Source organism: Pinus tabuliformis, chromosome 2_1 (assembly GCF_031772625.1).
Source record: "Pinus tabuliformis cultivar Carrire ecotype Pingquan chromosome 2_1, CPIR1, whole genome shotgun sequence".
NCBI classification, from domain to species: domain Eukaryota; kingdom Viridiplantae; phylum Streptophyta; class Pinopsida; order Pinales; family Pinaceae; genus Pinus; species Pinus tabuliformis.
This window is the reverse complement of record NC_142299.1, coordinates 908,109,347-908,122,442: the sequence shown is the minus strand read 5'-3', so window position 1 is coordinate 908,122,442 and position 13,096 is coordinate 908,109,347.

Here is a 13,096-nt window from a genome sequence, read left to right as displayed (position 1 = left end):
GTAAAGATGTCTGCGGAGTAGTGGCAGATACAGTAGAAACCAGAGCTGTCGATACTCCAAAAGTAGGTGTGGTGGAAGGAACAGATGTTGCGGTAGTTGCAGCAGTCGTTTGAGATGGAGTACTAGGTGCAATTGGCGACTGAGTAACTACCGAAGGTACAGAAGTTTGAACATTAGACTGGACTGGTTGCTGGGGTGGACCAAAAACTATAGGTTGTCCAGTTTGAGATGACAACTGTACACTTGGCTGCAACACTTGTTGAACTTGCGATGGATCCCACACTATGTTCATTCCGGGGTATTGACCCATGACAGGTTGAGGATATTGAGATCCATAACCGGATTGAGGGTAGGATTGATAATTGAAAGGTACATTTCCCATACCTTGAACATAAGATTGACCTTGGGGTGGTTGATAACCTTGACTCGAGTACTGACCTTGGGGTAGATACCCTTGAGGTAAGTACTGATACTGGGGTTGACCTTGAGGCATAAATTGATACTGAGGTTGACCCTGGGGTACATATTGAGGCTGGGGTTGACCTTGAGGAATGTACTGTACCATGGGTACATATTGTCCTTGAGGTTGCCCCCTAGACGCAAGTTGTGTACCTTGAGGTTTGCCCCCAGGCGGTAACTGACCACCTTGAGGTTGAGAACCGGGAATTGAACCTGACATCATATAAATGTCTCCTACGCCCAATGGTTTATTACCATTGTTTCCAGCTAATGACCCATGTCCAATGGGTTGAGGAGATGCTCCTGCAAAAGTACCAGAAAGTGACTGATACCCAGCAGGAGCAGAAGGACCACCATACAAGAAAGATTCAGGAGATTGAGTAAACACGGACGACTGACTAAACATATTTACAGGAGTATAAATACCTCCGGATGGATAAGGAGTACGAGGTGGAGAAAAACTTATCCCTGAGTTGTCTAAGTAATTAGTTAACGAATGATACCAAGTAGTACTTCTAGGTGGACTGTAAAAAATAGATTCACGCTCCCTTAGATCAATGGTAGGTTGATCTTCAGGGATAGGGACGCCTACTTCTTCTTCTGGAGCAAGTTCTTCAATAGCTATCAAACCAGAAGGAAGATTTTCGGTGATGACTCTTTCTACCCCTGGTGAATCAGGAACACTAGAAGTTGGAGTAACAGGTTCAGATATTTCAGGTTCTTCGCCTATATCACTAGTAGATGAAAAACTACCAGCAAGCTCGGAAACTGCAACAGCTTCAGGATTATAACCTGTTTCTAGACTTTGGTAATCTGGATGGACTACCAACGAAGACTCTCCTTCTTCAGGTGAACCTACTTTACTGCCACTAGGAGGAGTTACAAGGACTTTCAAACCTTCATAATGACTCGGGACGTCTTGAGGAGGCTCACCCCGAAGTCTACGGGACTTCCTCAATAAATCAGCCACGGTAACAATCTCAGGAGACTGGCCCCGAAGTCTACAAGACTGTCTCGGTAATTCTGCCACAGTTAAAAACTTTTAACTACTGCACACGCAAACAAAGTAAAATCTCAATGCAAACCACCTAAAGTCTCTAAAGAACCAAACAAATTCGAATCACACGCCTAAAGAATCTAGGGCGTCAAACCATACATAAACAGTAGCCTTCCGGACCGAAAACACTAGTTGGTGATGAAGCCCAACATCGCCGAATTCAGTACAGAAGTGGTGGGTGGAACAGTTACCCCGACAACCTGCTTAATGAATAGACCGGCACAAGTTCCTCCACTTTAACCGTCTCGAGTGAAGTGAACCCCCCAGAAAATCCAAGTGAGTCTAGCCGACGTCTGCTCCAGGTACAGTGGGATCTTCCCTCCACCATCACCTTGGGTAGAATCCTAAAGATAATGGTCACTAAGGTTACCAACAGCAACAAATATACCTGGGGGAACAGTCTACGACCCGATAGCACGCAAGGGCAAAGTAACAAGCTCAATCCCCTTGCCGGCTCCTTGACAATAATCCAAGGTTTACCGACAAGTGACCCCAGGCTCCTCGACAATAATCTGAGGTTTACCGTTTGTAATACGTGCGTATCTGGCATCTTTCCCAATGAAGGAGGATTGATCCCCTCACTGGTTCGGACACGGTCTCATGCTTCTCCTTTAAGAGGAGCTTTCCCAGAGTACAAATGAAACGGTTGGATTTATCCTACCACAAGATAAGCTACTTGTTTGGTTTTATTGTCTTGGAGAGTTAATTACTCTCCTACTCCAAGACACTAGCCTAATCTATATTAGTGTTTCAGAGCCCTAGTAAATAAAAAGTTACTAAGTTGATTTTACTTTAAGCGTTAGTTTTAATGGCTTTTCTTTAAGACAAAAGGTAGCGGAGATGAAACTGATGGTGTGTAGACTCGACTCAAATCCACTAAAAAGATGCTCTTACGATGATTTATAATAATTTTCTTTTTCAATGAATTCCTTAGATAAGAGAGTTGGAGAATGCAAAATTGATATAAAGACAACTTTCTTGGTAATGAAAATCAAAGAAACAATCTCTTTATCTTTTCCAAAGCATACAACACATGACCACTAATTATTCTACCAAAATTCCTTTTCCATTCAAAGACTCAAAAGCCACTAAGCAAACTTTTCCTTCAAAAGAGATTTTTTTGGATTTTTTCCCTACTTAACAAAGCATATAAAAATCAAAAATCAAACCTTTAAAAATCTATGACAATCAAATCAAAGCTACTTAAAAGCAAATCAAAAATAAATTCAACTAATAAGCAAATCTAATGAGGCCAAAACCTGCAAAGTATGATCCCAGGATGTTTTACTCAGTCATGATTTAAATAAGGACTAGTCAATGCAGAATAAAAAACTAGCCAAAAACAAACATCAAAATCTTTTGTTCTTTTTCGTAAAATGAAATTCACAGTTCAATCAACAAACTTTTCCGAGATTCGGAAAAGAGACAAAACAAAGGTAGGTGTCTCACAAGGGTGGATTCTATGAAAGGTCCGACTCCTAAGAAGATTGCAAAGACCAGGGAGATCCAAGGTTTTACGACTTCTAAAGCCAAAATCACTACAGGACCAATGCAAAAATCAAACCCTAAGGCTAGAATCCCTACGAATTCCACTAAAACTCTTGACACTGATGAAACAAGTTCAGATGAAGATCTCTGGTAGGTAACCAGTGGATCTGGGTGGTAAAAACAACTTATAAACAAAATCTAAGAGGCAAAAAGGAGAAAATTGAAATTTTCTCAATTTTGACAGGGTACGCAGGCAACCTGTTTACACAGGTGCATGTACGCTCTGTGCACAAAGCTGCAGTGCATACAGGTACGCACTGTGCTTAACGCAGAGGCTGCGTACTTCTAGCAAAATCAAGAAAAACTAAAAGCTAATTTAACCCTAAGCTAAGCCACCCAAATACGCATTCAGACAACCAAAAACCAGAAAGAAAATGACTTATCTCAAATCAAAGTTTCAGACAAAGGAAAAAACATTCACATCAATGGAGTTCCCCAACGGAGTCACCATTTTGTCATGCGGAAAGAGTCAATTTTGCGGACAAAACTGACCTCCCTAGAAGCTAAGGCTTTCTAGTGACAAACAAGACAACTAAACACTACCTTTCTCTAAATATGCATTTAGAATACAAGTAGTCAGGTGTTTATAACATACCTTTAGTCCAACGCTTTGTAGTAGTCCAGCCTCGCCAATCCGGATGAGCTCCTCCTTCTCTTCGAAACCTGCATTCACTAACAAGCCAAAAGATTACATAGCACCTGAATAACTTATAAAACAACACATATTCATCATACAGACCAAGGAGTATATGAAACAAATCATGTATAACAACTTGTTGAGAAAAATGAGTTTATTTGCATTAAGTGGAAACAAAAGAAACCATTACAACCTGAGCCTTGGTGTTGTGTAGGTCCCTCCCAGGGTCTAGCAAGAGTTTTCCTTTACTTTGATCAGCTCACCCACTTCCAAATGAAGCCAAGAAAGGATGGGAATCTCTCCTCTCAAGCTCTATAAGGGAGTCCTAATCTCAGCAGCATCTACCCTTAGGAATGTTCAGCTTTCAGCCTCCCCTCCCTTTGGCCCAATGCATGTATTTATAGTGCTTTGGAGGAAGTTAATTAGGTCCACCATGAATGGGATAAGCCCCTCTTTCAATGGGATAGCTCCCCTCTTCATGGGATAAGTTCCTCTTACATAGGGATGCATGAACCATCTGGAGGCGCCCAATCCACGTCAAACCATCTTCTAGAATGCTCTAGAAATGACCACAAGTAACTTTTTTGAAGTGAAACTTGCGCCTTTTGACCTTTACAGGAGTACGCACCCAGACCTTTACATACAGAGCGTACAAGTACGCAGGTTTTATGAACTTGGGGTGCGTACACGCAGGTGAGGCCAGGAGAAACTGCGTAACCAGAGTTAATTGACTTTTGAAGGACTTTCTCTCTTTCTTGGAGTTTGACATGAGGAGCAGAGGTATGAGACTTTCCAAGGAGGATAGTATGACAGTTGATAGAGCCATACTAACTGTAGATAGTCATGGTGACAATTTTTAGTGTAACAGTTGACTTCCAGTGATACGACATCACACATCTGTCATACAGATTCCGGTCCCGGCAACAGAACCATTTGTTGGCTTTGTGGGCCCTGACCCAAGTTTAGCGTTAGTCAGCCAAACAAATCCCTACACTACTAGCCCTTTTGGCATCAGCCCACGGAGTGCGGACCGAAGTCTCACCTGAAGCAGTATGGGGCGATGCTGGAACCAAGTTTTCGCACCCTGAGATGGTCATGATGTCGGTTTATTCCCTCTGCCCCTACTTTCGCCCAAGTTGCTAGGCCTTAGGGATTTTTTAGTCTAATTAGTACCAGTAAACAAAGGATATTTGCTTATAGAACACCCTTTATCACTAGCCATTACTATGAGTTAGATCTTTCTTTCGGATGTTAGGTTGATGCAAAATGAATTGGCTCTGATACCAAGTCTTCAAAACTAGGAAATTACTAAGAGGGGGGGTGAATAAGTAATTATGTCTTTTATATGAAAAATTTCAAATTATTTTAATATCCTTTTAGCCTTTTCTTTTATAATTAGTAGAATTATATCAGTGTTCAAAAATTAACTATGAATTCATAAGTAAACACACAAGAAAGACATTTAGCACATGTAGACACCTGATATAAGTGGAAACCCATAAAGGGAGAAAACCACAATTTTTTTGTTGTGATGTAAAGGAAAGCACCAACTTTGTCTTTTACATTAATTTTGTAGGCTTCTACATATAGAAGGCTTCAACCTTTCTTTTCTTCCAAATGATATTGTCAGATTATCATATTCTAATTGAGGTCGGAAAGTGATAAAGAGAAATGTTGGTATTGACTTGAATGGAGTGGGCATATGGTTCAATAAATTGCCTGCAAATTTCTTCGCCGCATGAAAAAATCGCGGGTGGAAATTCTCAAATTTTAGCGAATAAACTGGGTGGAAATTTCTGCAATAGAATGGAAATCGTAATATTATGGGATTCCAACGTACTGTACTTCAAATCTCGTGAGAGAAAAAGCACAATATGATCAGATTTTAATGAATGAATAAATTATAAGAAATGCCTCTATTGACTTGACTTGACTGGGGAATTAAAGAAAGAAATGGCTCTATTGAATTGACTTGAGTGAGTGATTAAAGTGGGTGGAAATTTTTTTCAATGGAGAGAAAATCGCAATATTCTAAAATTCTATTGAAAAATGGTACCGCTGTTGGAAAATTGATCAAAGAAATGCCCGATTAAATAGGGTGAAAATTCTGCAATCGCATGAAAATCAGAATTTTATCAAATTCCATTGTCCTTCCCTTCAAATATTGCCCTTCAAATATTGCCGGAGAAAATCAGAGTACGAGAAGAGAAATGTGCGTCTTGAATTGATTTCAGTGGACGAATAAATCGGGTGTAAATTTCAGTGGAGGTGCATGTTGTGAGATTCTAAGGCACGGTCCTTTAAATATGGTGAGGTGTCGGTATTTAGTTGATCGTATTAATCTAAATTTACTGCCGTACGAGGATCAAAAAATTTGGAAGAATTTCGTATTTCCCAAGCAAGCAACAAACTATGTGTATTTCCCAATGTGTTTTTTTTTTTTTTTTTTTTATTTCCTCTCATTCATTCAATGCAGATCCTAAGAAGTTTAGGAAAGAATGGGAAACATGGTTTTAACTCCTATACTATTTTGGAATTCTTTTATATCATTAGAGCTTGTATGCACTTTAGTAATGGTGGAATTATAGTATTGAATACATAGAAGCTTGATCTTTCCATGAGTAGGTGCTAAGGCATGATTTGATGTGACTCAGTAAATTGTACAAAATATAAATAAAATCCACCTATGTTACTCGTAACCTCTTCAATGATAAAAGTCAAGATGAAGATGTAATGATTTATTTGGAAACTTTATTGTCTTTTAGATCTTGATCTTTTGTTCTCTACCCATCTCGAGTTATAGAAGGAAATATTGTCATAATTATGAGAATTATTATTTTTTACACAATAGGAGAAAGGCCACTGGAATGTTGAGTTTAAATATAATTAGTTAATTATTATATTTATTTATTATTTGCTAATGAATAAATTTAGTTATTTTTATTTTTATTTTATACTGTTAAAAAATAAATGGTGTAATGTTTCTATATATATATATATGTGTGTGTGTGTGTGAGTGTGTGGGGCAAAAAGCAAATATTGCAAAATGTAGTAATTTGTTCTGTCACTAGCATACTCTCAAAGTAGGGGAGGTAAAATTTGAAGGGATTCAAATATATATATGTTTTTTTTAGTTAAGACTTCTATGATCCATAATAATTTTAATAACATCTTTTGGAAAAATCACATAAGAGATATTCTTGTTGAAGGTTTCGAACCAACCAGTGTGGTTCATCTTCAGGACAAGATGAGGAGCCAGATCTAGGCAATGAAATAAATAGATGTAGAGAGCTACTAACTAACCGTTAGCGAGTAACAACTAGTTTGACTAAGGTTAGAAATAAGTCAGGGCTTTGACCAAAAAAGGTAAGGGAATCTAATTAATTTTTTTTATTTTTATAAAACAATATTATAATATGTTGATTTAATAAAATAGTTTTTTTTATTAAAAAATTTATAACCCCTTATCACCTTACTAATGAATATTATTATATATAATATTCTCAAAATATTAATATAAATGGTTTAAACGTATTCATATCCCCAAATATTAATTAATAAAAATAATTCTAGAGAGTCATAAAATAAATAATAAGTGGATTAATAAATAATAATATTATAAAAATATAAATAATATTAAAAAGTAAAAATAATATTAAATAGTAATAAAATAGAGATACTAAAAAAAATAAACAAAATAAATAAATAAACAAAAAAATATATAAAAATGAAGATATATATATATATTTCTATATATATATATATATATATATATATATATATATATATATATATATATAGGAAGAAAGCACAGGAATCCAACATCTGCTGAAACTCCAACCATCATCCTATTTAAATTCATAGGTCTCTTTTCAATTTCTAAGGCTTCCCTAAATTTACAATGATGAAAATGGTCGATCCTCGCAATGACCTTAGCCTCTTCAATGCAAATGTGATGATTGATTTTTTTTGCATGCTCTGCCAAAGCGAAGGAGCGAGACCTTCCATGCTTGATGTCGGCAGCATGTTCACAAATCCTTTGGTTTATTGATCGACCAGTCTCCCCAATATAAGGAGTTCCACAGGAACAGGGAATGATGTAAACACCCTTCCCATCCTTAGGGTTAATCGGTTCCTTAACAGAATGAAGAGAACTCCGAATAGTGTTAGGGTGTCTAAAAGAAGAATGAATCTTATGTTTCTTCAAGATCCTAGCGATTTTATCTGTGGTCCCTTGAATAAAAGGAAGATGAACTCCAGAAGACCAATCCCTGGGATCAATCTTACTCTTAGGACCTTTTTCAGCATTTAGAAATGCCCTAAGGCCTTGAGATCTACTATAACCATTCTTATTAAAAACTTTAAGGAGGTGGGTTTTCTCATCTTTCAAGGTGATTTTCGTGAGAAACCTGTAACACCTGACTCGCTAAGGTGTTGAGAATGCCTGAATATATATATATATATATATATATATATATATATATAGATATATATCTATTACTTTCTAATATTATTTATATTTTTATAATAATATTATTAAAATTATTTTTATTAATTAAGATTTGGAGATATGAGTATGTTTAAACCATTGATATTAATATTGTTAGAATATTATATATAATAATATTCATTTATAGGGTGATAAGGGGTTATAAATTTTTTTAATAAAAAAATAATTATTTTATTAAGTCAACATATTATAATATTATTTTATAAAAAAATAAATTAAATTAAATAATTTAATTAGATTCCCTTACCTTTTTTGGTCAAAGCCCTGACTTATTTTTGCCCTTAGTCAAACTAGTTGTTACTCACTAACAACTATTTAGCAGCTCTCTACATCTATTTATTTCATTATTTGGATTTGGCTCCTCACCTTGTCTTGAAGATGAACCACACTGTCTGGATCGAAACGCGTTGACGAGAATATCTCTTATGTGATTTTTTCAAAAGATGTTATTAAAAATATAATGTGATGTAAAAGGAAAATAGGAATATGTATTAGAATGAAGTGTTATAAAAGATTTAAAATTGATATATTGTTGACACTTTTTACTTATTTTCAAGAGGATATGGTGAATGCATTGTGTCTTAGTAATTTGAGTTGATTATATTAATTGATCTTATTTGCACTAATCTTGATTGGTAAAATGCGGTTTATTGCAGAGGTCGGCCTTCATATTGGAGTGATCCTCTGGTGTCACACCAAAGAGAGGCTCAATCATTGAATACATATTCCACCTTAAAATCTCTAATGAAACTTCAATATGGGAACACATGAGTAAATCAACGGATCATGTCACTTCCATTCATGAGGGTGACTAGACTAGGCTACCATCCATGTCCATACCCACTTAATCCATGAACAGTTCGAATTCCAATATCTCAATTATATTTTTAATTAGAATTAGATGGAGGAGGCGAGAATAAATCTCTAAGTTTGACTACACTAAGTGGGTGAGTGGGCTAAGTAGACATCGTCATAATAATCAAGGATCTAGTTGATATATCCAGTTAGAACCCCTTCAGGTTAATAATTGGTATTTATATTGTTATGGAGGATTTAGGGTCCCAAATCATGCGATTCCTCATGCTAAGTACAAGTTTCAAATTGCTCTAAGCTAGAGTATAATTCGAACATTTACAAAATTTCTGCATATTGTTGAATAAAAGACTGAGTTCATTTTTTATTTAGAAAGTATTTGAGAGGGCTCTAGAACTCACTTTTATGGGACACACTAATTATAAGAACCCTCCTTCCATTTCCATTGTTGTTAGATGAGTTACTTGCATACATGTAGCATATTATTTGTACTATTGGTAGTTTAGTGTTATTAGCATTCCCATTAAGATAGTGTGTTCAATATGATTAGTTGCATGTTGTTTCCATTACTTTTCACTATAACAATCAACACCATTAGTTGTGGACTCTGTAATTAATCATGAGCATGTTAATTGCTACATTGTTTGATTTCACAATTTGAATATATATATATAAATAATAGTTATTTATCGTACCCACTTTCCCATTTCATTAGGAGATGGTGTCAATCCTATTTGAGTTCTAATAAACTATAGCAAGAGATGATAATTAGAACCTAGGTTGTGTAGAATGGAGTTAGCGTGGTTTCCATTGGAACCCCATAGTTGAATATTTATAATTACAAAATAACATTAGGACTTTTAGATACTATATGTTTAGTAGATTAGACTTATGTAGTTTTTCACATATAGTGCCCAACAACACCTTAGAAGTTTGCATAATTCCTTGATGATAATTAAAATGAACCATGGGGTATAAAATATTGTTGTTGTAATTTTGTTTCCAAACATAAAGTGTGCAATTTTTTTGTTTTGGAATTGAACTTTAAAACAACTAGTGTTACAGGAGTTGTGTTCATCCTCTACAATGAATCACTCTATCCTTTAGAAAACCTTCAAACACGTTAAGTATTATTTCTTTTTGTGATCAAAGTTATTATTTGAAAGGTTTTCCAAATAATTACAACCATTTTTAAGTCTCAACGTTTCATACCAACCACCAACCATTGTAAACCACTAATAGGAAGGGTTGTGAAAGAATGAATTTGTAAAGATAAATCATGTTTTAAGTTCATATTGATGTAAATTTATAACTCAAATTATAATTATAAATAATAAGAAGGTCAACCATAATGAATGCGTTAGAACACATAGGATCATAGTTTTATGTAGAAATAATGTGATGTGTGTGGCGTGGATGACTATGTTATGAGGGTGGGGGGTGTTGTGCCATGTCTGCTAATGATTATCCTTGCTACGTTGGTAGCCATGCGTGTTAGGTAAACTTGACTCGATGAAAGAATCATGGTAGTTTTGGGAACATGGATTTGGTTTACCATGGTTTTGTACTTGTGGATTACACGTAATGAAGCCTTTAAAAGGATTGGGAATACTTCATTGTAATGTGCCCGTGAGGTTAATGGTTAAGGATCACTTGGCCATCTTGGTTAAGTTTGGCCAAGGGAAACTAATAAAATATTTTTTTAGTTGGTTTTTCCATGGATTGGGGTTTTCTAGGGTAAACATTGTGTTTTATGTGTTTTTTTTGTTGTTGGTAAATTTAACTTTCTCGATTAATTTCTCTCAGTATTCTTTTAACATGGTATCAAATCCATGGGGTGAGGTCAAAGTTGAGAGAGAAGATTATTATGCTTTGATTAGTAGGTGTTAGAATGACAAGAGGCATGTATATGTGCAAGAAGGTGTACAATAAAACCCATGTCAAGCCTCTTGCTCAAATTATATTCATGTCAAGGTTGCACTCAAAGTGTTTGATGGAATGCTTCAAAGAGATGATTTATCATGGTTTGTTTGCTTAAGATTGTAGATTTTCAATGGTGAAACAAGTGACATATGGAAGAGGGAGATGTTGGTTGTGTACTATAAACAATGAAAATAACAAAAACAACAACAATAATATTACAATGGAGTTGAATTTTTTTACATGTAAATGGGCATACTATTGTAACACTTAGTAAGACATGAATACCTTGGGAAATTACTAGTAAAGTTTGGAGTTAGAAATAAGTGATAGAGGGGCATGTCAAATTATCAGATACCCTCGATGTAAACTTTGAGGGGGGTAGGGCCTAGGGGTAAGTAGTGTTAAACCCAAGTCAAGATTTATGGGCAGACTTTTAAGTAAACTTGACTTAATGAAAGAGTCTTGGTGTTTGTGAGCACATGGTTTTGTTGCCCATAGTTTGTTCTTTTGGTTTGCATGTAATGAAGCCTTCAAAAGGCTTGGGGATATTTTATTGGAATGTTCCAAGAGTGAAGGATCACTTAGCCAACTTGGTTAGTTTTGGCTAAGGGACACTCATAGAATATTCTATTAGTTGAATTTTTGTTGGAGTGAGCTTTCTTATGATAACCATTGTGCTTATGGGTGCTTTTTGTTATTGGTAAATTTAACTTTCATAGTTAATTTCTCTTGATAATTTTTTTAACAGTGCACCCCAACCTTTCCCCTCTCTAGCACCCCATCTTAATAAATATTCATTTTAAAGTTCTAATCATAATTTATTTTTGCATTTTCAAATGAGTTAACCATTTTAATCAAAGCCTAACCTTGAGGGCATCGAGGATAATTGACCCCGTGACCTCCCAATGGACAGGTGCTTTAGCAACAGGACCTCGACCAATTGAGCTAACCCTCAAGGTCAAACATTTTATAATTTACAAATTATTAGTGTTGACTTTATTTATTTATTATGAAATGTGGCTATCTTTATTTATTATTTCTAATATAGATGCATTACCATTTTATTATATAAATTGTGTTGTTGTTATTATTATTATTATTCAACTTAATATTTATAATAATAATAATAATAATAATAATATGATTTATATAATATAACATAAATAAAGTTATATATATATATATATATATATATATATATATATATATATATATATATATATATATATATATATATATATATATATATAGATAGATATATAAAGGATAATATAAATTATCATATATATATATATATATATATATATATATATATATATATATATATAGATATATATATATATATATATATATATATATATATATATATATATATATATATATATATATAAAGGATAATTTGTTGGAATGTAAATAAAATTATGATTATAACTTAACTAGTGCAACCATATAAATTAAATGACTTGTAAACATCGATAGACATCAATCCATGACAAACATTAAAACCCTTATGATACATCTCATGTTGCTAAAATAAAAATAAAAATCATAAAAATAATTAAATTGTTTCTTTATTATTATTATTAATTATAAGAAGATTTAATATATAAATTAAATATTTATATGAGACGGGGATGTGGAAGAACCTAGGAGTTTTAGCTCGAAAACTGCAGAAAGTTAAAGCCACTAGGAATAGGTGTGGACTATGCTTGTAAGAAGAATGCTCCCTACCATAGTCCTCACCATTAGCTAATATCACTTGTCCCTCTTTGTCAACCCCGCATCTACTAGTTATCTCCATAGTTGGAAGGTTGTAAAATGTGTTTGTGGTTCCTTAATATGTATAGTGGTTGATCTATTAGTTTCCAGCTCAAGGTCTCACATTAAGGAGGAAGAATAGGTTGACTATGATCTAGAAGAGGACGATTTTGAAAAACTTTTGGTGAGTACCCCATAATTCACCCATGCACAAGAGGGAGATAACTTAGAGGTTTAGAGTAGGTTGGTCATCACCTCAATAGATCTATTCCAGCATGAAGTTGATAAATTTATGTCGTCTAGAGGTTTAGAGGTGCTAACCCTAGCCTTAAAAATCACAAGGAATGGGATTACAAGGATTAGTGAATTTAGGACCAATAGTATGAAGTCA